Source organism: Lepidothrix coronata, unplaced genomic scaffold, assembly GCF_001604755.1.
Source record: "Lepidothrix coronata isolate B3197 unplaced genomic scaffold, Lepidothrix_coronata-1.0 Scaffold19, whole genome shotgun sequence".
Classification (NCBI taxonomy): Eukaryota; Metazoa; Chordata; class Aves; order Passeriformes; family Pipridae; genus Lepidothrix; species Lepidothrix coronata.
The window spans coordinates 2,050,496-2,062,477 of NW_016690199.1; the positions used below are offsets into that span (position 1 = coordinate 2,050,496).

At 41.3% G+C, this 11,982-nt stretch overlaps 1 protein-coding gene across 2 annotated transcripts in view; it reads left to right on the forward strand.

The window, feature by feature from the left end:
- The window catches only part of BRF1 (BRF1, RNA polymerase III transcription initiation factor 90 kDa subunit), a 176,963-nt gene that overhangs the window by 7,913 nt on the left and 157,068 nt on the right, over nucleotides 1-11,982 (forward strand). For both annotated transcript variants that reach the window (XM_017807459.1, XM_017807460.1), the window contains one exon: nucleotides 8,808-8,888. The gene's annotated coding sequence lies outside the window, so the exon portion shown is untranslated. The remainder of the gene's footprint in view (nucleotides 1-8,807; nucleotides 8,889-11,982) is intronic.

Genomic DNA, 11,982 nt, shown 5'->3' on the forward strand with positions numbered 1-11,982 from the left:
AGAGAGAGAGAGAGGAGAGAGAGAGACAGAGAGAGAGAAAGAGAGAGGAGAGAGAGACAGAGAGAGAGAAAGAGAGAGGAGAGAGAGACAGAGAGAGAGAGAGAGAGAAGAGAGAGAGGGGAGAGAGACAGGAGAGAGAGAAGAGAGAGGAGAGAGAGAGACAGAGAGAGGGAGAGGAGAGAGAGAGAGAAGAGAGAGGAGAGAAGAGAGAGGAGAGAGAGAGAGAGGAGAGAGGGAGAGAGAGGAGAGAGGAGAGAGGGAGAGAGAGAGAGAGGAGAGAAAGAGGAGAGAGGGAGAGAGAGAGAGAGAGAGAGAGAGGGAAGAGAGAGAGAGAGAGAGAAGAGAGAGAGAGAGAAGAGAGAGTAGGACAGAGAGACAGAGGGAGACAGAAACGGAGAGAGACGGAGAGAGACAGAGAGATCATTTTGATGAGACACATTTTGGAAATGGGCATGACCTGGCTGTCTCAGCATAACCCCACCAATGCTCTTCATTGCCGTGTTCTTGATGGCAATGTAAAATATGGTTGCAGGTTAACCTGATCCCACCTTCCTTTTAATGCTGTCTGTCTCAAGGGGTGGCAAGTCAGCTCTTCTTGTGAGGTACCTGTCACTTGCTGGGTCGTGAGCTGGTAGGTTCTTTCACTACCAGAATGACCTCTTCATGTTCTAGAGGGGGCAGCTGTATATTGTCCTGTTGACCTTTTGAGAGGTAAGTCCTCACAAAGCACAACCTAGTGAAAGCTATGGTAGGCTCTGTGATGGTCTAGTTAGTTCTAATTCTTAACTGGGAGTCGTCACAGTCAGATAAGAGTACAGCCTCAACACTTAGCCCTAGCTGTGTTACTGTCTTGAAGCTTATAAAGGACCTGCCTTGAAATTGGGTTTCTGGACTTACCTGGTTTGACCCTGGATAAGTCAGATACTAGTGGAGAAGGGTTGTCATGCACATTTGAGCTCCAAGGAACTTTGTTAATTGCACACAAACTGCTTTTCTTAGCTGAGTCTAGTTTTGAACAATAGCTATTCACTTCATAATTGACTGCCAGTTCAGACCATCTCAAACTAGCCAAAAGAAGTTGTTCTCTGTGACTTCTCACCAAATTTGGAAAGCATTTGAATTAAAATTCCTCATTCTGCTAATTGGAATGAATGTGCTTTGCTTTTTATTTTTCTTCATACCCAAGTTCTTAACAGATGCCTGTCAGTCATAACATTTGAACACATCCCAGCAGGAAGCACAGCAATACAGAGTCTAAGAGGGAGCTACTTTTCCCTCTCTCCATTATACTGTAATTGCATCCTGGAAGATAGAGTTCCATGGAGCTCTTTGCCAGTTTGCACTGACTTGCTGGCAGCTGCTTTTCTAGAAAGGCAGGCTATGAGTCAAGTGTCTGAAGGTGTGGAGTTCTCTGATCACTTTTTCACTGTGTCTAGGTGGGAGTCCCCTGTCTTGTGGTAGTTGTTGGGAGAAACTGTTTTCATAAGTATTTTCCTTGTAGCGGACAGCAGAAAAACAAAATAAGAAGCTGAAGAGAGTGAGAGGAAGAAAGCTGAGCACAGAGCAAACCCTGAGAGTCCAGATCTCTCTTCAGGTTTTTGTTTAAAGAAGCTGAGAAAGGTGAAGTCTGGGACTTCTGACACTGATCAAAGGATAAGTAAACAGTCTTACCTGAGAAGGTTGATGTGCCAGCAGTGCAGCAGCAAGCTGGAAGATGTAGCTGAGAAATGCAAGACAAAGAAAAGGCACTGCAAGGAATACTGAGCTTGTGATCCTGACACATACTGTGTCTGGGGAAGCTCAGCTTCTTTTGTTCCAGAAATTGCCTTTAAATGCTGGGTAGTAAGTTGAGAAAAACAGCATCTGATAAGTATCTTGGGCATAAACCAGGCACTGCTGGCCCTTGCTGTCCCTGACCAGCTTCTCCCTGGGGTTCCCCCAATGCTGCCCGTGGCCCTGGGCCCCATCTTGAACTCCAGGGATGTCAGTCCCTACCCCAGGGACTGTGCAGCAGTGCTGTTCTCCAGCTCCCCACAGCTTTGGGCCCTGTAGAGCCAGGCCCATGCCCTGCCTGGCCTCAGCCCATCCCTGTGGCCCTCCTGGGCCATCCCAGGGCTTTATTTGACCTTGTTCCCCTTGCTGGGCCTGTCCCTGACCCCCACATGCAGGCTGACATCCTGCCTGGCCTCAACCCATCCCTGAACCCACAGAGGTGCTCAGTGCCCTCAGCTCGGCCTGTCCTGCTGCAGAGTTCAGTCACATCTCTAGTGAAAATTTAAATCCGAATTATTTTTCGGAAGCTGTTGTCTAGTTTTAACTTTGCACGCATCTTGCCCATCCAGCTGCCTGTTTTTTACAAAACCAGCAGAAACTTTGTAGTTTTGAGACTGCTGTCCCCCTCTCAGGTTTGTCTGAAACTGGCAGAGATGGCAGAGGCGTGCAGGGCTGCTGTGTGTGCTGTTTTCCCTGGGAAAACAGGGTAAAACGTGGAAGTTAGCATAGTGAAATAAAGCCTCCACAGTCTGAGGCAACAGAACAGTGGGATGGAGAAGACAAGTTGGTGGAGCTAGGGCCATTTGTCAGCTCCAGATCAGACCTACAGAATCCTCAGATGCACATTGTGGGAAGCCTCACTAGGAGGGTTATGGAATGACTAGCCTGGCCACCAAAATGAGGTTCTTACCGTGCAGGATTTACCCTGCTTTTGGGATCTGAGGTGAATGAACATCATTTGTGTGTCTTTGTGAGACTGGACAGTGTGACTGTCTTGAAACAGGTTTACTGTTTGCTGGTTGTTTTCTCCAAATTTCTATTTGTTTTGATGGCTTTTGTTTTAAAAATATGTTATAAACTAAATTAAGTGTGCATATTTTTTCTTTAAATGCTAGGCAGGCATTTATTATTCGAGATTTACAATAACCTGTGTGAATTAAAGTCTTTTAACTTACTGTTACTTAGTGACTAAGCCTGGAGGTTTTAGGGCAGTGACAAATACACAGACATGGTCATAAAAATGGAAGACTGCAGGCAGCATTGAAACTGCAGCACCAAGTCAGGATGATGTAGAGCTTATGGCTCTTGTGCAGCAAACATACATTAAGGCTCTCCATCTGCAAGTCTACATGAGTTTGCAATACACTAATTTGAGGCTGATGGGAAGAATGTTGCTTGTGGGAAATTATCTGATTGCTTTTGCAGCTAGGGAGAAAGGGAAGTTGTAAACTTAAAGCATGAACAAGCATTTGTTAAAATTTTTAGTGCAGGAGTAGGCTGCTTCAAATATTTGAATATCAAGAAAAAGTTTCTTTCTGCTAATGTATAATTTTTTTCTTGCAAGTAAATTATAAGCAACTTATTGCAGTGGCCCATTTGCACTGCCATAAATGCTGAATGTGTACTCTTAGTTTGCAGCGTCCCTTGACATGTTTAATGCACCTTTTTATTTAGTAAAGCTGTGTTTCACATGTGCCTATGGAAGTTTACTGAAATATTTTATGTACTATTTTATCTGTAAAAACTTCTTCATGCTTTTTCATCGAGGCGCTCGAGCTGCATTGACCTCGAGGGCAGAACTTGATGGGAGTTTGCCTTGATCTAAGTATTTCAGTCTTTTGGGGTTTGTGGAAATGGAAAGTTATGGTCAGCAAACCGGAAAGAAGAGAAGGGCTAAATACAGGGAGGAAAAAGCTTGCATAAAATTTGAGCTTAGCTTACTAGTCATTCATCTTCTATGCCTTTTTGTCCTCTAGAACCTTGTTAGATGGACAGTTACTGTCACAGTGGGTGCTTGTGAGACAGTTGGGGAAGAGGATGAACTCAGATTCTGTGCTTTTGTCTACTCAGTTGTTATCTACAATAAAGGATTCTTTTGTATTTTTTAATACTACAAAAGTGGAAGGAGTAAGGGTTATGTTTTTGATTGGTAGTTGTTAATTGGTTCTGGTGTAAAATGTATTGATAGACCAAGTCCTGACATTAAATGTGCTTTACGGTGCAGCCTCCAGAAGTCCTGGAGTGGGTTCTGCCAGTAATACAGATGCTGAACTTGAAATGAAAATGCTGGGTACTGAAAAGGGAAAATAAGATTAATACCAGCAAAATTCCTCCTATTCGTGGCCCAGATTTCTAGAGATGACACTAATTCATGGTTAATTTTGAGTTATGCAGAGTAATTTGCAATACAGAAAAAGGAAGTATAGATGTGCTGGATTTGCAGACTTTTTGAAAGATATCTAGAAGAGTATTTGCCTGTTTTACTCTGTGCTAGGTTCTCTCATTGCAAAACTAATTCATAATCACGCTGTGTTGGGAAGGAAGAGGGGAAACTTGCATCTAAAATAATTATCTGCTGTATGTTTTAGTGAGATGGACTGAATCAATCTGGCTTTTCTCCCCAAATCCTCCAGGTGGCAGTCGTGTACCAGAGTTAATATGAGGGTTTTTCTGGCGTTGAGTCTTTCCTTACTGTCCTTGGGATGGCAACAACTGCTTGCCGAAGTGCCGCAGAGCGTTCTGCTGTCAGCTGTGGCAGTGCAGTTGAGCACGTAACTTGGACCCAGACTGGTTTCATAGACTTGTGCAGCCCTAAACTGGGATGTGGTGGACACAACAGTATATTTATCTCTTCAGTTGTTAGTTATGAAAATAAGCCCTTGAAAACAAGCTGTGATGGAGCAGATTTAAAGTTTGTCTGTGTAAGCTTATGTGGCAGTGCCTGCAGACCTGTTAACTTCCCTGTAAAAGTGGCTGAGAAAAAAATTATTTCAGTTACAAACTTCCGTGGTTTTGTGCATTCAGAAATCTTTAATCACATCATTTTGCCATTATATATTATATGAATTATAATGGGACATTTACTTACTCTCCTTTTGACTTTTATGGTCTAACTTAAGTAGGAAGCTCTTTAATTTTTTTATATTAGATTATCTAGTCTTCCCTCATTATGAAACCATTGTGATCCAGTCTGCATTCTTTACCAGACTGAGACTTTATGCTGGGTCTGTAAATAACATGGATTTGAAATTGAAGTTTTCCCCCTACCTTGTGCTGATGAAGAAACTGGTGGGTTTTGGATTCAGTTTTATGGGGAAGGATTTTTATAGGATTGGTCCTATCAGGTAGCAGAGACTTCAGTTCAGGTGGCAGGCTGCTTCATTCCCTGTCTTCACTTGCTCATTTATGTAGAGGAAACAAAATCCATAATACTGGGACTGTATCTCTTTCTTCTCCAGGTGTTGAATCTGAAACTCCTCATGTCACTACCTGACAGAAAAGTGCCCTGTAAGCTGCAGTTGCCTGAGTGGCTGCTCTTTGCCTCTGCTGTATGGAGGGATGTGATAAGTGCTCTTCCTGTTATGTGTTGTCTTCTTGTTGCTGTTCAAGGTTACCACAGACTTCAAGCTTTGCTTGCACCTTTTACAGCTCGAGGAGCATTTTTGTAGAGAAGCAGAGTGCTGTGACTTCCTTTTTTAGGGAGTTGGTGGAGCAAAACAGAAATGGCCAAGGTGCCTGTGCTGTGAGGAGCAGCTTGAGGATGGCTGCTCTTGGCTGATGGAGGGACAGTCCCTGTGGAATCATAGAACCATTTAAGTCAGGAAATACCTAAGACCTTTGAGATTATCAAATCCCACCCAACACTGCCAAGTAGTTCAACTCTTATGTAATGGGGGTTGTGGGCTGGGTCTGGACCTGTTTAGGCTTTGACTTTTTATCATCAAGTTCCCAGGTATATGATCTGCATCTTCAATTCTCTTCTTCTGTTGTCGTTGGGGCACTGTAGCCCACTGAGAGGACCACAAAAAAATGGAGTAGCTGTACTTTTGAGCTGCCTAACACGTCTCTCCACACCTTCTGTTGTCCAGAATTTCATGTAAATGTCCAAAGCTAACTAGAAGAGAAGTGGAGGCTTCAGTTATGCAAAGCTGCAAATCTGAGTTGAGTTTCTAAAAATAATCAGTAGGTGACAATGTAGCTCAGTAGATGACAATGTACCTCACAAAGGAGGGTATTTGGGTTGACTAGGGAAATGTTAGTGTTAATGTTGAAGATTTGGCAGGCAGTGCTTGAAGACACCAAATACTTCTCAGCCATATTTTTATATGTCTTGAAAGCTGAATGTGAAAACCCAAAAGCCTGTTTAATTCGCTTTTGAAGCTGTTGAGGGAAAAATGGAAAAGGTCAAGAAATGTAAAAATTGCAGTTAATCTGGGATGTTAATTTGGTTGTGCCTAACGATTGCTGTTCCTTTTCTGTGTACTTTTTAAATTACTAGCTTTGTAGGGATTTTTGTCTTTAAATGAATTTGATAATTTCAGTTTTATTTTTTAAAGAGTTTATCTTTTTATTACCCAGCTGAACAGTTATGTTAATGAGTTTGATTTGCATTCTGCTTGTAAGATTAAAGTCGATGGTGAGACTACATAGTTAACTAATGGCAACATTAGTTTGCAGTTCTGAGAGTTTAAGCGCTCAACAGGCTAGTTTTCTGTCAGTTCTCAAAGCCAAATGCTAATTAGAGATGTTCAGTCTTTCCAGTTAACTCGCTGAGAAATGGGCACATCATTTCTGATAGCAGAATATGTCTTTCAGATGGCTCTGCTGGTATGTGCTGCGGTCTCTATTGCTTGGAAAGAAATGACTTTTATGTCTGATGGTATAGCTTGATGTCTAACGAAAAAGAATCTTAAAAAACAAAATTGCTGAAGTCTCAGCTTAATTTGAGTTTGTTGGTATTCTTCGTGGAGTTTAGCTTCTGAGTAAGCTAAATCATTTAGTTATTAGTATTGTTTATCACCACCATAGGATTGTTTTTGTGCAAGCTTTTTAGTAGTAACAGGGAAACCTGTAAAAGAGCTGTTTTGCCCGTGACAGTCCAAAGCAGTCCAGTCTTGTGGTGTCTTCAAAGACAGAGGGGATTGGAAAGTGGAGCCCTTGTGCAGAAGAGGGAGCAATGGTGCCTTTGAAACAAGCGCTGCCTCCAGCCTGTCCTGTTTGCTCCTGCTCTTCTCCTGCAGTCGGAGTCCTGTACTGATGCTCGAGTGTGTGCTCTCCTGCTCCAAATCAGACTAGTGAGGAAGCCTGTGGTAAAGCAAACCTTAAAAGACCAAAAACAGGGAGGCTGGGAGGCAGAATTTCTGAAGAAAATGAACTTAAAACTATTGCCACCATTGATAGGGGTTTTTTTCCAGGCGAACCATTCTTACTAAATGTACACCAGAAATGTTGTGTGTGCTGTGGTGGTTTGGTAACCTCTCTCTGTTTTGCCTCATCAATCTGTTTTCAAGTGTTTGTGGAAATAGGAGGCTATACCTGTAAGAATGCCGAGGAGATGTTGCTGTCTGTAATAGTCAAATACAGAGCTGGGAGAGTTCCCTCTGTACCCAGCGAGGAGGTCACTGTTGAATGTTTTTCACTTCTAATTAGGGTGTGGAACTGAAGTACTTGTCTGTGGGGCATTTGAGTGAAAGTTATCGTTTGTTGAAAGGATCTGTTAATGAAGTGAAAGTGAAGTTAGTTTCTCATGTGGAAACCTAATTTAAAGGTTGTATGGAAAAATAAGCTTTGAAGGCTGATAGACAGTAATTCTTGAGGAATGTTAGCTTTTCTGTTCTGGTTTTTTTTAATATGGACGTACATTAAGTGTAACTGAGAGGAGAACAGAGCTAAAAAAGTCTGGTAAGTGGGAACAGTTTAGGTCACAGTTTCTTGTAATTTGTACATGCTATGGAAGTATTTTATTCAGGTGCGCAGGAGAAATGTCCTGAACTGTTGTCAAACGCCAGTTCATTCCTCTCTATGTGTCTGTCCCAAAGCCTTCCTAGTTTATTCTGAAGAGCCTGGTGTAAAAGGAGAAAACAGCTACAAGAACTTGAGGAAAAGCTGTAGGCATCATAGGCAACAAGATGACTTTTTTCTCTATCCTGAAGAGCAGACTACTTGAATTAAGTCGAAGTCCAATTACTAACAAATTGCTTGTTTTCTGTCCTGTGCAATTTAGCTTTTTGGTCGCACTTGCTGTTAAGCTGATAGGTTCGAATATCCTGCTTGAAGTAGCCTGATTGTTTGTTAAAAAAACTTTCCTGCTTTAGTGGAGACTATTTCTGTCCTGGGTAGTTTAATTCCATGTTCTGCAAGATTGGTTTGCATGAGTAGTTCCATTGACTCCCAGCAGACTCTGCATTCAGGCTGCTCAGTATTGGCACAGATGCATAAACCAGCCTCTAGTTTATGCTAATTTACAACTCAGACATCTTTTAGTCTCCAACCTTTCAGGGTGTAAAAGTAGCAGTTCCAGACTTGCAGTTTTTGTAGCCTAAGTGTTGCTCTGTGTGCCTAATGACAAACTGAAGTTATTTTAGAGTAAGTGCTATTTCTGCAGTAGCCAACACAGTTGTTGTTGAATGCTAAACAGGTTTTATGTTCTGTAGTGCCAGTAATTAGCTATTAAAACTCTACACTGAATATTCTTCAGACAAAATATATTAACTAAGTAGTTTTTCACCATTTACTTTGAGAAATATTTTACAGTGTTGATTTTCTTATTCTGCCTAAAATAGGCATCAAGAGATTTTTGTACTTCCTTTGGAGCTGGGATTGGGAGGGCTTATGGAGCCATGTGGTTCTTAGAGTATCCCGAGGAAGAAATAATTTGCACAGCATTGGTACTTGAGGTCTTAAGTCCTTTAAGCCTTTCTTAATGTAATTTGACATGTTGTAGATTATACAGATACTGCATATAGTGGCACAATAAGTTTTATTTTAAATAAGTTATTTGACATATCCTGTGTTTGTTTTTTTTCCCCTAATAGGTGCAGGCAAAACACCGACTTTGGGAGGAGGATTCCACGCCAATCTGGGAAAGGAGTCACGCGCACAAACTCTGCAGAATGGTACTAGCAAGTTTTAGTCTTATTGATATTACCTTTTTTTTATTAGTATGATTGATTACAATTAATTTTTAGTTTTGAATGTGACCTTAAAACCTTGGCAGGCCCCTCGTTCAGTGGACAAGTCTGCCTGGTGCTGATTTTACATTGTGCTCTCATTTGGCTGCTCCACCTGATTGATGAGGTCAGGTAGCTGGCTGACAAAGGGTAATGGCACCTGACAATACTACCGTAGTTTAAAAGGTCTTTTTCAAGGTTGACATGCCCACTGCACCTTTTTATTGTCTGTTAAACCTGTTGTGGCCTTTTATTTTGTCAGTTTTCGGGGTTCTTGAAATGCTTTACACATATTTATTTTAAAGTATAATTCTTCCAATGTTTTTGGTTTTAAGCAGTACAACTGTGAGATAATGCATATATTTATGCACACTTCATAATAATCAGGTGCTTGATATGTGATTGTTGAACAGAGAGGGGAAAAATGGAAAAAAGGTTTCAGTGCACAGACGATATTTAAATAAATATTCTCATTACATGCTTTACGTTTTAATTGAGATCTACATAATCTACACTCTTTAAAGAGAGCTAATAAAACCAGCTTTTATTCCAGAAGCAGAACGGTCTTCCAGTTTCAATTGCTGTTACTCATATCAAGGGACAGGAGTTGTCATTTTTTGGCTAATTAATACTCCTGTCTCATGTCTCTTGGAGATGACAGCTGATGGACTGTCATAGCAAAGTCTCAGAAGCTGACAGGTAATTAACCAGGGATGTAGATGGGTTTTACTGATAAGGTACTCATTTGGGGGGGGATATTTTAGAAAAAGGTATTTTCCTAAATTAGTCTCACACTTGCAGCTCAAACACAGAAAATCTCAACTGCTATTATGCCTGCATAAGTATAAAAAATAAGATTGATATTATATCTCCATAGGCAGAGAAGGGTTAAGATTGATCTTCCTTGTTGAATTATAGTCAGATTGCTTTACTCAGCTTTATTCAGCTGATTTAGATACAGATTGTTTTATATACAGAATGTTTTATTCAGCTGTGTGTAGTGAAGACTATTGAGCCCTGTTTGTTTGGCAGAGTAAAGCTTACACTTTAGGTGAACTAGTTTCAGTGTCAGGCCCGAAGTTACTATCTCATGAGTTTTAAAAATGCCTGTATAATGTGTGACCTATGTAAGTAGTGGAATAAAACCACTAAAATACCTTTTACAGTTAGTGAAGTTTGGTTTTCAATTTAGGCACTTTAATCAAAACTGTAATTTTGCACAGGCATTTTAAAAATAAGTTGGCTTTTTGTGGATAAGGACTGCCCAGTTGTCTTTAATTGTAGAAAAGTAAAATGCTGATGGAAGAAAATCTGTCTTCGTGCTTCTTGGAGTGTTTGAATCCTTCAAAAGCCCTTTTGGTTATGCTGAAAGGTAATCACAAGTAAAGACAGTGTAGGCGTTTTTCTGGAATCTAAACACAGCTCCTTTCCTGGATGAGTGTTTGCTGGGGAATATGTCTGAGCATCTTCCTTCCCCACAGCTTTTGTGTGTGGGGCCTCCCTGATCACACACAGTGATTCTGACTTGGCTGAAGTATATCAGCATCATATACAAGAAATTATACTTGCTTTAAATGAACTTATCTCCCAAACAGTTTTGAAACAGGAAAATAATTTCTCTTTTCACTTATACCTCTCTGAGGCTCTTTGCAGGTTTTCTTCTCTTTTTTTTTTTTTTTTTTGTGCCTATCCTTTATATAAGGAGCAAGTATTTGGTCTTTGATTTCTGTAGTCAACCTACATTTGTCATGCTGCCAATCTGTCTCTGGGAAAGTTCTTTTCAGTGAGCTAAGTGATGTTCTTGCTTAGTCCCAGGCATGACAACAGCAACTGATATTTCAGGTAGAGCAATTGGTGTTTGAAAGGCTTTTCTTTCTGCTGCTGTATAATGAGCTGGTTGTCTGCTGCTTTTAATCACACTTTTAGCTTTACATAGCTTTTAATTGCAAATTGAGCTATGGCAGTGAGCTTACAAAATCTCACCCTGTCACTGTGTGCTCATGATCATGGCTTTTTTTTGGGGGGGGGTGTGAAATTATGTTAATATCCATTGTGGTTAGACTTCAAAGTGTAGCAAGGTAAATGAACTTACTGTATGTATCTTAGAGGAAAGGTATGGAGTTCTTCATTGAAACTGAAGTGCACTGATAGCTGACTGTACTAAAAATGAGCAGTTATCCTTGGATGGCTATGATGATCAGAAAAAATTTACTTATTTGCAGGTGCCACAATGTTGGCATTTCCAGAGTTAACTGAGCTGCAAAAGCACTGCTGAAATTAGCTCCTGTTGGGATGCTGGTGCAGCACAGCTCGAGAGCACCTTCAGTTCCTGCGGCAAGGCTGCCGCTGCCTTCCAGGGGTGTGAGCACACGGTTTTCTCCTGAATACTGCTCCATGCAGGCCATGGCCAAAGGGAAGAGCCAGGCTCTGGGAAGCAGGGATGGTTGACGGATGGAAGTCATCCCCAGAGGATTCGAGAGCAGCTGAGAGCGTGTGTGTGGTCTGAGAGCGCTGGCGGGTCTCGCTCTGCGCCTGCTCTGCCTGCCAGCAACCTGCAGGCTTCATGTGGTGGGGGAAGAGTCCAGCAACAGAGCAGGGACTGGCTGGTTTTTAAAAAACAACCACCTCCCCCTGCTAGCCCTCCATCCCCCCACTCCTTCCCCATCTAGTTTGGGCCAAATTCTTCCTTACTGTAATGTCTGTGTTTTCCAGGGAGGTGAAAGGGAGGTGATATGGGCTCACTGTCTCTTATTTAATTACCAGTGAAGCAGCTGGGGTTGGCTGAGTGTATGATGCTGCTGTTTTTTGAGGCTTTTAGTGAAAGGATGTTTAGAATTAGATGGAAAACAGTTTTTCATTAGAATGCCTAAGGTAATAACTTTATTTATTTTTTTTCCTGCATTCTAAAGTGAAGAAATGCAGAAGTAAAATCTCCCAACAACTGCTCAACAGTTCTGGACTCTTCTAAAACATCATTTTGTGCATTGATGGTTTTATATATATGTGTATATATATATATATATGTGCTGTAAACAGAGCC